At 41.0% G+C, this 14,883-nt stretch overlaps 1 protein-coding gene across 3 annotated transcripts in view; it reads left to right on the top strand.

Moving 5' to 3' along the window:
* LOC110535571 (E3 ubiquitin-protein ligase RNF152) overlaps positions 1-14,883 on the top strand; it is a 57,738-nt gene that overhangs the window by 19,729 nt on the left and 23,126 nt on the right. The window contains exon 1 of one of the 3 annotated variants that reach the window (XM_021620642.3): positions 9,907-10,017. The exons of the other annotated variants lie outside the window; for them this stretch is intronic. The gene's annotated coding sequence lies outside the window, so the exon portion shown is untranslated. Of the gene's footprint in view, positions 1-9,906; positions 10,018-14,883 lie in introns of those variants that run through there. 3 annotated transcript variants of the gene reach the window in all.

Raw genomic sequence — 14,883 nt, 5'->3', positions numbered from 1 at the left:
CCGTGAAGCACTGTGGTGGCAGCATCATGTTGTGGGGGTGCTTCGCTGCAGGAGAGACTGTTGCACTTCACAAAATAGATGGCATCATGAGCCCTGACCTCGATCCTATAGAACATTTGTGGGCAGAACTGAAAAAGCGTGTGTAAGCAAGGAGTCCTACACCAGCACTGTCAGGAGGAATGTTGTGGGTGTGCTTTGCTGCAGGAGGGTCTGGTGCACTTCACAAAATTGATGGCATCATTGATGTGGATATATTGAAGTAACATCTCAAGCCATCAGTCAGGAAGTTCAAGCTTGGTAGCAAATGTTTTTTCCAAATGGACAATGACCCCAAGCATTCTTCCATAGTTGTGGCAAAATGGCTTAAGGACAACAAAGTCAAGGTTTTGGAGTGGCCATCACAAAGCCCTGACCTCAACCCTATGGAAAATATGTGGGCAGAACTGAAAAAGCATGAGCGAGCAAAGAGCAAACCTGACTCAGTTACTCCAACTCTGTCATGAGGAATGGGCCAAAATTCACCCAAATTATTGTGGGAAGCTTGTGGAAGGCTACCCGAAATGTTTGACCCAAGTTAAACAATTTAAAGGCAATGCTACCAAATACGAATTGATTGTATGTAACCTTCTGACCCACTGGGAATGTGAAATAAAAGCTGAAATAAATCATTCTCTCTCCTATAATGTGACATTTCACATTCTTAAAATAAATTGTTGATCCTAACTGACCTAAAACAGGGATTTTTTACTAAGATTAAATGTCAGGAATGATGAAAAACTGAGTTTGAATCTTTTTAAGGTGTATGCAAACTTCAACTGTGCATAAGCATTCAGACACTTACTTTGTTGAAGCACCTTTGGCAGAGATTACAGCCTCGTCTTCTGCTTGGCACACCTGTATTCTTCTCTGCAGATCCTCTTAAGCTCTGTCAGGTTAGATGGGCAGTGTCGCTGCACAGCTATTTTCAGGTCTCTCCAGAGATGTTCAATTGGGTTCAAGTCCGGGCTTTGGCTAGACCACTCAAGGACATTTAGAGACTTGTCCCAAAGCCACTGCATTGTCTTGGTGTGTTTAAGATCGTTGTCCTGTTGGAAGGTGATTCTTCTTCACAGTCTGAGGTCCTGAGCACTCTAGAGCAAGTATTCATCAAGGATCTCTCGCTGTACTCTGTTCATCTTTCCTTCGATCCTAACTAGTTTCCCAGTCCCTGCCGCTGAAAAAAATCCCCACAGCATGATGCTGCCACCACCATGCTTCACCATAGGGATGGTGCCAGGTTTTATCCAGAAGTGACGCTTGGCATTCAGGCCAAAGAGTTCAATCTCGGTTTCATTAGACCAGAGAATCTTGTTTATCATGGTCAGAGTCCTTTAGTTGCCTTTTGGCAAACTCCAAGCGGGCTGTCATCTGCCTTTTACTGAGTAGTGGCTTCCATCTGGCCATTCTACCATAAAGGCCTGATTTGTGGATTGCTGCAGAGATGGTTGTCCTTCTGGAAGATTCTCCCATCTCAACACAGCAATTCTGGAGAGTCTTAGAAGTTACATACTTATTCCATTTAATCAATGGAGGTCACTGTGTTCTTTGGGATCTTAAATGCTGCCGAAATGTTTTGGTACCCTTCCCAGATCTGTGACTCGTCACAATCGTGTCTCAAAGCTCTACAGACAATTCCTTTGACCTCATGGCTTGGTTTTTGCTCTGACATGCAAAGTCATCTGTGGGACCTTGTATAGAGGGGTGTGTGCCTTTCCAAATAATGTACAGTCAATAGAATTTACCACAGGTGGATGCAATCATGTTGTAGAAACATCTCAAGCTTGGTCAATGGAAACAGGATGCACCTCAGCTCAATTTTGAGTCTCATAGCAAAGGTTCTGAATACATATGTAAATAAGGTTTTTCTGTTTTTTTTAATACATTTGCAAAAAAAATGGCTTCATTATTATGAGGTATTGTGTGTAGATTGATTAGGAAAACTTTTAATATAATATATTTTAGGATAAGTCTGTAACGTAACAAAATGTGGGAAAAGTCGAGGGGTCTGAATACTTTCCCAATACGCTGTATAATCTATGCCAAGGCACATTGAAGCTATTCTGTTCTGTTGGCTCGTGGTGGACCAACGCCTGGTAGACCAACGCCCTTTAAGATACTTTATGGTGTTGTTTCCTTTATTTGTATGTACACTCTTGGAAACATATTGCCATCTAAAACCTAAAAGGGTTCTCCGGCTATCCTCTTAGGAGAAGCCTTTGAAGATACCTTTATTGGCTTGAGGTAGAACCCTTTTGGGTTCTTTGGAAAAAATCTTTCCCCAGAGGGTTCTACATGGAACCCAAAAGAGTTCTATCTGGAACCAAAAAGGAACCCTTTTGGAAACCCTTTTCTAAGAGCGTGCAGTAAAGCTTGTGAGCCATGCACACACGCAATTAGAATTAAGTGGACTGTAATCTAATACCTAACACATATCTCTATCCCAAATGGCACTACATTCCCTATATTCTGCAGTATATAGTGAGTAGGGTGTCATTTGAGACACAACCCCTGTCATTCTGGCTACAGCTGCATATAAATTTATATAGCAGTTTAATCTGAATACTAAATGTTATTATTAAAAGCTTTTCCTTCCCTCCCTGGTACAGGACAGGGACTGTGTCCCAAATGGCACCTTATTCTCTACATAGTGCCCTACTTTTGACCATAGTACTATGGGCCCCGGTGAAAAATAATGCACTACATAGGAAATAGGGTGCCATTTGGGACACATCCTGGGAAAGTGTATACCTGGTAATGAGGAGAGCACCCCAGGGCCTATTGCATTCATTGTGCAGCAGGCAGCAACTAGAGTGGTATAATTCAGTAATGAATTGCTTTAGTGCCTGGACAGCACTGTAATGGTTTTGGAGATTAACAATTAGGCTTACCTGTATGTACAAGGTGTGTGTGCTGTGTCCTTTTTCTATCTCTCTCTGTCTCTCTTTTTTTTCTCTATTTATCTACCCCCCCTTCTCTATTTACCTACCTCCAGAGAGACGATCAGTAGGGGATGACAAAATTCAAAAATTCCAACTGCACTTCACTGAAGCTTTGTTGAAATCGTTGAGCTCTAGGTAGCAAGAGCCGGGAAATGTTAGATTGAGGCTAGCCAGACCTGTCTGGCTGTGTCTAGACTTGACAGTTCATGAAGCTTTAGTAATCTGATCATGGAATTCTGAATGCGTCATGCATCTACATCTACACCTACAGTTGAAGTCGGAAGTTTACATACACTTAGGTTGTAGTCATTAAAACTCGTTTTCAACCACTCCACAAATATCTTGTTAACAAACTATAGTTTTAGCAAGTCGGTTAGGACATCTACTTAGACACAAGTAATTTTCCAACAATTGTTTACAGACAGATTATTTCAGTTATCATTCATTGTATCACAATTCCAGTGGGTCAGAAGTTTACGTACACTTAGTTGACTGTGCATTGACACAGCTTGGAAAATCCTAGAAAATGATGTCATGTCTTTAGAAGCTTCTGATAGGCTAATTGACATCATCTGAGGTGCACCTGTTGATGTATTTCAAGGCCTACCTTCAGAATCAGTGCCTCTTTGCTTGACATCATGGGAAAATCAAAAGAAATCAGCAAGACCTCAGAAAACAATTGTAGACTTCCACAAGTCTGGTTCATCCTTGGGAGCAATTTCCAAATGCCTTAAGGTACCACATTCATCTGTACAAACAATAGTACTCAAGTATAAACACCATGGGTCCACGCAGCCATCATACCGCTCAGGAAGAAGACGCGTTCTGTCTCCTAGAGATGAACGTACTTTGGTGTGAAAAGTGCAAATAAATCCAAGAACAACAGCAAAGGACCTTGTGAAGATGCTGGAGGAAACAGATACAAAAGTGCCTATATCCACAGTAAAACGAGACCTATATCAACATAACCTGAAAGGCTGCTCAGCAAGGAAGAAGCTCCTGCTCCAAAACCGCCATAAAAAAGGCCAGACTACGGTTTGCAACTGCACATGGGTACAGTGATTGTACTATTTGGAGAAATGTCCTCTGGTCTGGTGAAACAAAAAATAGAACTGTTTGGCCATAATGACCATCGTTAGGTTCGGAGGAAAAAGGGGGAGGCTTGCAAGCCGAAGAACACCATCCCATCCGTGAAGCACGGGGGTGGCAGCATCATGTTGTGGGGGTGCTTTGCTGCAGGAGGGTCTGTTGCGCTTCACAAAATAGAAGGCATCATGAGGAAGGAAATTCATGTAGATATATTGAAGCAACATCTCAAGACATCAGTCAGGAAGTTAAAGCTTGGTAGCAAATGGGTCTTCCAAATGGACAATGACCCCAAGCATACTTCCAAAGTTGGAGCAAAATGGCTTAAGGAAAACAAAGTCAAAGTATTGGAGTGGCCATCACAATGCCCTGACCTCAATCCTATAGACATTTCGTGGACAGAACTGAAAAAGCGTGTGCGAGCCAGGAGGCCTGCAAACTTGACTCCGTTACACCAGGTCTGTCAGGGGGAATGAGCCACAATTCACCCAACTTATTGTGGGAAGCTTGTGGAAGGCTACCCAAAATGTTTGACCCAAGTTAAACAATTTAAAAGCAATGCTACCAAATACTAATTGAGTGTATGTAAACTTCTGACCCACTGGGAATGTGATGAAAGAAATAAAAGCTGAAATAAATCATTCTCTCTACTATTATTCTGATATTTCACATTCTTAAAATAAATTGTTGATCCTAACTGACCTAAGACAAGGATTTTTTACTATGATTAAATGTCAGGAATTGTGAAAAACTGAGTTTAAATGCATTTGGCTAAGTTGTATGTAAACTTCCGACTTCCGACTTCAACTGTACATTTAAATGTGTCTACCGTGTCCACAGTGTGTCCGGATTCCCTTTTCCCGTGTTGTATTCAAATGCCAGTATGCATTCTACAAACGGTGGAAAGAGGTAAAATATGATAATAACACAACAACAATTGATGGCAGTAGCTAACTGCTGTAGCTTACAAGCCAGCAAACGTCTGTAGCTTGCCAGCAAGCTAACAAGCAACGCTAAAGGGATTGCAAACGGGTTAGCATAACTCTAGCCAATCCACAAATTATTTTTCTAAATATTAGCTAGCTGGCTAGAGTTTGAGGCCAGCAAACATGTTCCTCACACACTAGGATTGTATTACCTCCAACGTTATAATGAAAAGGTGCCTCTCAGTCCCAAAACACAAGTTTTCTGGAGACTGAAGATGTCGTCCACTGTATGATCTTTCGGTAGCCTGTTAGCATCCAGACTGAGGAGAAATCCTCACACACAGCACCCCCAAACATGTCCTGAAGAGGTCAGCCAGATCTGAACGCAATCAGACCACAAACGGACTGTTGTGCATCGAGACCCATCTTTTCAATGTGATCTTCTGATTCTGATAGTAGATGTCGCATGTTAGTGTCAAGTGTCGACACGACCTATGTGGGTCAGCTAACTCTTCTGGTGTTGATTGTCATTCCGAACATGTAGCCAGAAAGACCAGGACGATTGAGGAGTTGGCTGGGGCACAAATAGGCCTAGATCTAGCAGGATAGGGAAATCAAATGTACCTTCGTTGTGTGATAGAATTCCTTCCCACAGATCCCAAGTCCAACAGTCATTCTGCTACAGGGTCTCTTTCTCTGTCTTCTCACCCTCCCCTCGCCATTCCCTCTAATCACTACAGACAGCTGGGCTGTAGAACCAAAGCCTATTAGACAATGCAGATGACAAGAAAGAGATGGAGCAAGAGAGAGAGAGGAAATGAATGAAAGAGAAAGAGAGCAGCAGAAAGGGAGAGCTGAGAGAAAGGGAGAAAATTAGCTGTGGAAAGGAAAAGGCCAGGGACGTAGAATAAGCCATGTCTGGCTTGTCTTAACATATCTGTGTCCCAAATGACACCCCATTCCCTACATACACTGTAAAAGATTTCCTGTAATTTTTACAGTAAATTACTGGCAGCACAGTAGCCAGTAGGTTATTGTAAATTTACAGTAAAATACTTGCAGCACAGAAGCCAGTACATTTCTGTAGATTTACAGGACCTTTACTGACACACAAATTTACAGCATATTACTGTAATGCCTGACTGATGCAACATACCGTATATCTAGAATTTACAGTGCATTACTGGAAGCACAGTGGTCAATATACTGTTTCAGATTTACATTGCAGGCAGCTAATGCCAACGATGGGCAGTATTTCTGTTACATATATTTGATATAGGTATTTCAATAGTTTCAATACCTATTTTTTAAATTGTAATTCACTGGCCTGAAGCACAAATCATCTATTTTGTAAATGTTTTATTAGAATACATTTATTTTGTATTTTCTAAGTAGCCCGCTTAACTACACTAACATTCTTGGTAACAGTAATATTATCTTTTTACTTGCTATGACTGTTATATGTTCTTGTTTATATACCTTAGTTCAATTCACTGACTGTAAGTTGCTTTGAATATGAGTGTCTGCCGAAACAAGGCCAAATTTGATCAAAATACAAGTCATTTGAGGGTGGGGCTCACTAGAATAATACCCAGCAGTGTGCTTCTCAAGTGTTCATGTTCACATTTATATTTTGGACATTTAGCAAAATGTACATTTTGTCCAGAGCTATTTACAGTCAGCATTAATCTAAGGTTGATTAAAAAAAAACATATCTCACAGTCTCTCTAACCGTTACTGAGGATGTTGTTGTAGTTAAAGCAGGAATCCACAGGTTGTTTGCAGCCCTATGTTGCCATACTTTTTCTGTAGGGTTTTCTAGTGATGGGGAAATGAAGCTTCCTGAAGCATTGAGGCTTTCCAGACAATTGTCTTGAAAATTGGTTCATTACTCATGACTTCAATCAACACAGTATACACTAGTGGCACCTGCTGGTCAAAATCATTTTGAGAAGCCAACTTATTATTGATGATGTCCCACACGCTGTAGCGTGTGCGCGGAGTAGCCTTTTTTTCCTCTACTAAACCAATACCAAACCAATCAGTTGGTTATTCAACAAAACAAAGCTTCAAACGTCATTGTTAAAGTGATACAGGAATCGTCACACTTCTTCAAAGGAATCTGCTTAGCGACTTCGTCGCATGCCTCAGAGCTCTGGTATCAAGCGTAACATCACTAGTGTTTTCACTTTGAAGGAAAACAAGGGGGTTGAGCCCCTAGCCACCTTGAGCTGACCTCCTGGGCAATGTTTGTCTTTGCGTTAAATCCCACCTAATCGAATGACCCTGCTGCACCGGAGCTGGAGAGGAAGTGAAAGTCACTTTTATGCTAACATTATAGCTGCCATTAACAAAAACAGAGGAGCCGAAGCCAAAAAGCTAGCTGACTTGTTTGCAAATAAACTGCTGGGTAAAAAAATGCTGGGTTAAAAACCCAATTTGAGTAAATATTGGACAGAACACACATTGGGTTATTTTGACCCAGCCAGTTGGGTCACAGCAACCCATTGTTTTCTTTAAATTGGGTTGTTGATGCTGGGTTATTGAGCTATGATCCCCAGGTCAGATCAGAATACTTAGTAGGGGTGTGGCTTTCAGACAGTTATTTTTTTGGCCAACCATGAGAGTAAATGTCATTCTGGTTAATCTGTTCTCTTGTCAACCCACTTCTTTGTAGTGTAAATTAATCTTACACAAGTGTCTAGGCATGTGTTTAAGGACCTGGGCGCGGGCAATATGTTGATCATATTCCAAAAGCTCAGCAGTATCAATGCCATCATGTTCTATGCTGAGAATATCTTTTAGGAAGCACATTTTAAGAACAGCAACGTTGCTATGGTGGTAGTAGCAGCAATCCAGGTAGTGGTCACTGCTGTAGCAGCATTGGTCATGGACTGCGCTGGAAGAAAGCTTCTCATCCTCTCAGGAGTTTCTATGTGCCTAAGCACTGCTGCATTTGCTGTCTACTTCAAGTTGTCCGGTGAAACCCATGGTAACTCCTCAGGACTTTGCCTAGTAGAGTCCCCTAGCAGAGGACCTTGCGTGGCTCGCACTGGTCGGCATGGGCTTCTTCATCACAAAAACAAATTGCTCGAGTAGTTCAGTTCACACATCACACTTGAAGATTCACAAAATATGTGTGCACCAGAGATATTTGTCAATTTGACCTACAATGCTTGCATTTCATTATGTTTATGTATTTTTTTGTTTGTTTACAGTACAAGAACAGTTTACAACATTTTAAAATGTGAGAGAACAATTAAGGCTATGTATGTGCATGTAAGTAAGAATTTGGCCCATAATGACAATTAGATAGTTTACTGATTTAATGTTCTCTTTGTACGATGAGGGTATACATTTGTGAGTGTGCACAAATGTCCTGATGGACTTATTTGTCATGTTTTTCTTCTGAAATAACTCAATGTTTTTACTAAAACATTTTAGAAAGGTGGAGAAAAGTAAGAATGGCTGTGTGAATACACATGCAGTATCTATGCACAGTGTAATATAATGTGGTACACTATTACTGGTGCCAAAACATTCAAACTGAATGTGCAACAGTAGTGAATGGTCATATCATGCTAATAAAAGACTTGTCTATTTAAAAAAAAAAATGTCTTGGCATAGCCCAATGTTGGGATAGTTTTAATATTTAAGTGTTATTCATTTTGTGTTAAGAAATTTAATGTGCAGAACTTTTGAAGGAAAATTAAGAGTTGTAGTGAACCAACTTAACATGATGAATATGAATAACATTTACTCTCACGTTTGGCCAAAAATTAACTATATGAAAGCCACGCCCCCAACAGGTCACGCATTTGGATTATCCAAACAAATCGGTTTTTATTCACTTTCATGCTGGGTTGACCCAGCATATGGGTCTTTTTTTATATAATCCATAGGTTACTTTCAGGAGGTGTGGTCTATTGGGGGTGTGGCTTTCAGATTGGTCTTTATGGACACATTCTTTGCAGTATTACTTTATTGCCTTGTTGCAAACAGGATGCATGTTTTGGAATATGTTTTATTCTGTAAAGGCTTCCTTCTTTTCACTCTGTCAATTAGGTTAGTATTGTGGAGTGACTATAATATTGTGAGTCCGTCCTCAGTTTTCTCCTATCACAGCCTTTATACTTTGTAACTGTTTTAAAGTCACCATTGGTTTTACGTTGAAATCCCTGAACAGTTTCCTTCCACTCCGGCAACAGAATTACCAATCTACCAATAGGTGCCCTTCTTTGCGAGGCATTGGAAAAACTCCTTAGTCTTTTTTGGTTGAATCTGTGTTTGACGTTACCTGCTCGACTGAGGAGACCATATAGAATCTTTGGGACCTTACAGGGTCATTCTAAAATCATGTTAAACACTATTATTGCACACAGAGTCCATGCATGTGACTTGTTAAGCAGGTTTGTATTCCTGAATTTATTTAGGCTTGCCAAAAAAAGGGCTTGAATACAAATAGACGCAAGACATTTCAGCTTTTGTAAACATTTGTCAAACATAATACTGCTTGACATTATGGGGTATGGTGTGTAGGCCAGTGACAAAACATCTCTATTTAATCAATTTTAAATTCCGGCTATAACACACCAAAGTGTGGAAAAAGTCAGGGTGTGAATACATTCTGAAGGCATTGTGCAAGACACCAGGGATAGTATAGATCAGGATTTATAGACAGAGAAAGAGAGAAAGAGAGAAAAAGACAGAGGGAGGGGGAGAATGAAGGGGTGGGAGGGGGAGGTGTAGGGAAAGAAAGAGAGAGAGAGAGAGAGAGAGCTTGGGGGACAGAGAAAGGAGAGTGAGAGAGAGAATTGAATTGTACATTGAATTGAGAGAGAGAATGAGAGAGTGAGAGAGAAAGAGAGAGAGAGGGTGTTTTTTTTTATCTCTCTATTCCTCCTTCCCGTCCACTAAAGCACTAACCACCATCGTCTCATCGCCTCATATCATACAGCTACAGATGCACCGCTGTCTCACAAAGGATAGCATATCTATCCGGGTGTTCCTTCTTATCATCTTCCTATGTGAGTATATATTTCTATTACCAATTGCGTTCGAATAAATAGTAAACCAATGTGAGTGAGTCCAATAAGGTTTGTTTGAACAGCCTGCCTGCTCCGCTCCATCTGTGGTGGTAGCTGACCACCCAAAGAATCTGCAGATAACCATCAGCTCTCTATCCAAGTTCGAAAACCCTGTTTGTAACACATACAGAATTTACAACAAAAAAACATTGGAGTACATGGGGCTTTTACTAATGAGGATATACCTACTTTATTTTGGTTAATAAGTCATAGAATTGATCAATCTTATTTTTTTTGGGGGGGGGGGGGGGGTCTTGTTACCATGACAACGACTGCTCCAAATGACAGGAGAAATTGAGGTTATCTGGAGTCCTCTGACCCCAGGTTCAGTTTTCAGATTCAACCTTTGATTTTAACATATATCTCCTGTGTTATATCCCCAAGAGAGACATAGCTAGGATATAATTAGGAGTGTTTCTATTGTGACAGACAGCAGCTGGACTGGGATGTATGACGTTTGTGTGTGTGTGTGTGTCGGTACCTGACTGACATAGTATGACTTCCCCCTCTCTGATTATGTGTGTGCCGCTGCTCCACATTGATTGGCTTTGCTGACTGTGCATTCTATAGGTCCTCTATGTGTCTTTCATTGACTGTGTGTAGGCTGCGGTGTGTGTTTTATTGACTCCTCTCTTAATGTGTTTTTGCCTGGCTCTTTAAAGACCAGCTCATAGTGTGTCATTCCCACTGATTAGTTCACTAAATGCTTTTGTTACTATGCTGATTTCTGACTCTCACACTGCGGAAGTGTGTGTGTGTGTGTGAATGAAGGGTAGCGTACAGTGGAAACAGAACATTAGCCGTTAGCACTTTACATTCATTAGGGTACATTCAGACTGATGCTGCTGTGGTTGCTTTCAAAATGGCACTATATTCTCTATAGAGTGCACTGCTTTTGAGCAGGGTCCATAGGGGTCTGTGTAAGGCAGGTATTCCCAAACTGGGGTATGCGCAATGCTGTCGGGGGTACGTCAAATAAAAATGTGATTCACATGTTTTTTTTTGTTGTTTAAAAAAAAGATTATTCACATTTTCAAACATTCCATATATGTTTTCCAACAGGGCTAACCGTTTGGGGGAAGTTTTTTTCTCGCCTGAGTAGCCTTGTTTTACTACCAATAAAAAAATGAAACCATATAGTGTTCAGCAAAATAACAATACAATGTAAATACAGGTAGCCTAGTCGAATAATTAACATCCAATCACATTAACCGTTACTCTCTCGCAGGAATTACACCACCGGTCCATATGTAGCCAGACGTAGCTGCTGCTCTTTCCGTTTGCTCGAAGATGGATTAATGGTTAAAAAAAGTAAGGCCCGCGTCCATAGACACATAACAGCTCTACTGGTAGTACTGCTACTACCAGCAGCGCTACACCTGCACCTGTCGACGACACAAGTTGTTCTGCTTCCACAAGCACATCCAATGCTAGCATCAGTAATTTTACATTTGTTGTTAGCCCAGCTGGCATGGACACTGACAGTTGTGAATCTGATGCAGCAGAAGAGCTATTGCCCCCTTACCTGGGAAAGCACCGAACAACAGACAGGGATGTTGGACCATCAAAGTGGCACAAATATGATTAGAACTACATTGATTTGGGGTTAACTTATATTGGGAGTAGTGCCTTTCCTTAGCCATAGTGTGTTATATGTGCAAAAGTACTATCTCACAACTCGATGAAAACTTCACACTTGCGCAGACATTTAGAAACAATGTATAGAAACAAAAATAAGCCGCTGGAGTTTTTTGAGTGAGAATTAAGACGACTTTCGAGTAGTAAGACATGTATAAAAGCAACAGATACCATTAAAAAGAAGGGTCAAGAAGCATCTGATATGGTGAGCTACCGAGTGGCTAAGACAGGCAAACCCCATACTATTGTGGAGGACTTAATTATTTCTGCTGCCGCAGATATGGCTGGGACAATGCAGGGGGAAAAGGCCCAAAAAACTATACAGACAATGCCTTCATCAAACAACACTGTTTCATGACGCATCATTGACATAGCAGGATATGTTTTGAAACAATTAATGCTTCACATACAAGCCAGTGAATTCTATGTGTTACAGCTGGATGAGTCAACAGGCGTGGTGGGCACAGCTCCTGGTATATGTCCGTTACGTTTATGGGAGGTCAATTAAGGAAGACATCCTCTTCTGCAAACTCACTGGAAACCAGGACAACATGAGAGGATATTTTTAAAGTACTGGACAGCTTTGTGACATCAAATTGAATTTGGTGGTCAAGATGTGTTGGTATCTGTACTGATGGCCATGACATGCAGACATAGTGGAGTGGTAACGCGCATGCAAGCAGTTGCTCCCGAAGCTCTTGGTGCTAATGGAATGCCTGACTTTTTGGACACTACAGTGAAAATTGTTAATTTTGTTAAAGCATGGCCCTTGAACTCTCGTGTATTTTCTGCGCTATGCAATGATATGGGCAGCGACTATATGTACCTCTTTTACAACATACAGAAGTGTGCTGGTTATCAAGGTGCAAAGTATTGATACGTTTTTTTGAATTGAGAGACGAGCTTAAAGTTTTCTTGACTGACGATCATTTTCACTCGTCTGACCGCTTGCATGATGCCCGAGTTTCTCACGTGACTTGCCTATCTGGGTGATCTTTTTTCTCGCCAGATGACTCTCCGCAACTATGTTCAATGTGCTGGAAATAATTGAGGCTGTGATTAAGAAGTTGGAGCTGTTCTCTGTCTGCATTAACAAGGACAACAGACAGGTCTTTACATCATTGTATGATTTGTTGTGTGCAAATAAACTCAGGCTTACGGACAATGTCAAATGTGCTATAGCGAAGCACCTGAGTGAGATGGCTGCTCAATCACTTAGGTACTTTCCCAAAACGAATGACACAAACAACTGGATTCCAGTCAACTTACTGATATCTGAACAAGAGCCTCATGAAAATTACACTAAGCGTTTCTTTGAAAAAAAAAACATTTTCATCACAAGCCACTGCCAGATTTCTGTATTGGGCTGCGCTCAGAGTATCCTGCCTTGGCAAATTATGCTGTTAAGACACTGATGCCCTTTGCAACCATGTACCTACTGTTGAAGTCAGAAGTTTACATACACTTAGGTTGGAGTCATTAAAACTCATTTTTCAACCACTCCACAAATTTCTTGTTAACAAACTATCGTTTTGGCAAGTCGGTTAGGACATCTACTTTGTGCATGACACAAGTCATTTTTCCAACAATTGAATAGCTTTAGAAGCTTCTGATAGGCTAATTGACATAATTTGAATCAATTGAAGGTGCACCTGTGGATGTATTTCAAGGACTACCTCCAAACTCAGTGCCTCTTTGCTTGACATCATGGGAAAATCAAAAGAAATCAGCCAATACCTCAGAAAAAAATTGTAGATCCTTGAAAGTCTGATTCATACTTGGGAGCAATTTCAAAGTGCATGAAGGTACCATGTTCATCTGTACAAACAATAGTACGCAAGTATAAACACCATGGGACCACGTGGCTGTCATACAGCTCAGGAAGGAGACACGTTCTGTCTCCTAGAGATGAACATATTTTGGTGCGAAAAGTGCAAATCAATCCCAGAACAACAGCAAAGGAACATGTGATTTATGCTGGAGGAAACAGATACAAAAGTATCTATATCCACAGTAAAAAGAGTCCTATATAGACATAACCTGAAAGGCCACTCAGCAAGGAAGAAGCCAGTGCTCCAAAACCGTCATAAAAAAGCCAGACTACGGTTTGCCACAGCACATGGGGACAAAGATCATACTAACGAATGTCCTCTGGTCTGATGAAACAAAAATAGAACTGTTTGGCCATAATGACCATCGTTAGGTTTGGAGGAAAAAGGGGAAGCCTGCCAGCTGAAGAACACCATCCCAACCGTGAAGCACAGGGGTGGCAGCATCATGTTGTGGGGGTGCTTTGCTACAGGAGAGACTGGTGCACTTCACAAAATAGATGGCATCATAAGGATGGAAAATTATGTGGTTATATTGAAGCAACATCTCAAGACATCAGTTAAAGTTAAAGTTTGGTCGTGAATGTGTCTTCCAAATGGACTATAACCCCAAGCATACTTACAAAGTTGTGGCAAAATGGCTTAAGAACAACAAAGGCAAGGTATTGGAGTGGCCATCACGAAGCCGTAACGTCAATCCCGTAGAAAATATGTGGGTAGATCTGTTAAAGCGTGTGTGAGCAAGGAGTTCTACAAACCTGATTCAGTTACATCAACTCTGTCAGGAGCTTACTGTGGGAAGCTTGTGGAAGGCTACCCAAGTTAAGCAATTTAAAGGCAATGCTAGCAAATACTAATTGAGTGTAAACTTCTGACCCACTGGGAATGTGATGAAATAAATATTTCTTAATAAAAAGTGGTAATCCTAACTGACCTAAAACAGGGATTGTTTACTAGGATTAAATGTCAAGATTTGTGAAAAACTGAGTTTAAATATATTTGGCTAGGGTGTATGTAAACTTCTGACTTCAACTGTAGCTGTACCATGATATTTGCATTGTTACTAAATAAACCTCCAATTGTTCTCCACCATTCCACCCTCTAAAACCTACACCTATCCCAAGTTGGTTTGTCGTCCCAGTGACCGGCAGACCACCCCGGACCCCCCCGGATCACAGGGACCCCAAGAGACCTGGAACCTATCCTTCAAAAATAGCACAGTGCCACCCACATAACAGAAGCACATTAACTGCCAAAAGCATTTCCAACAGCCTCACCTCAATTGTCTTATATACAGTTATTTAAAACATACTGTATACTCCACCGGTCAAACATTTTA

The sequence above is a fragment of the Oncorhynchus mykiss genome, chromosome 11 (genome assembly GCF_057628025.1).
Source record: "Oncorhynchus mykiss isolate SJ-2025 chromosome 11, ASM5762802v1, whole genome shotgun sequence".
Classification (NCBI taxonomy): domain Eukaryota; kingdom Metazoa; phylum Chordata; class Actinopteri; order Salmoniformes; family Salmonidae; genus Oncorhynchus; species Oncorhynchus mykiss.
Note: the sequence above shows the minus strand (reverse complement) of the source record. Positions and strands in the feature narration are given on the sequence as shown.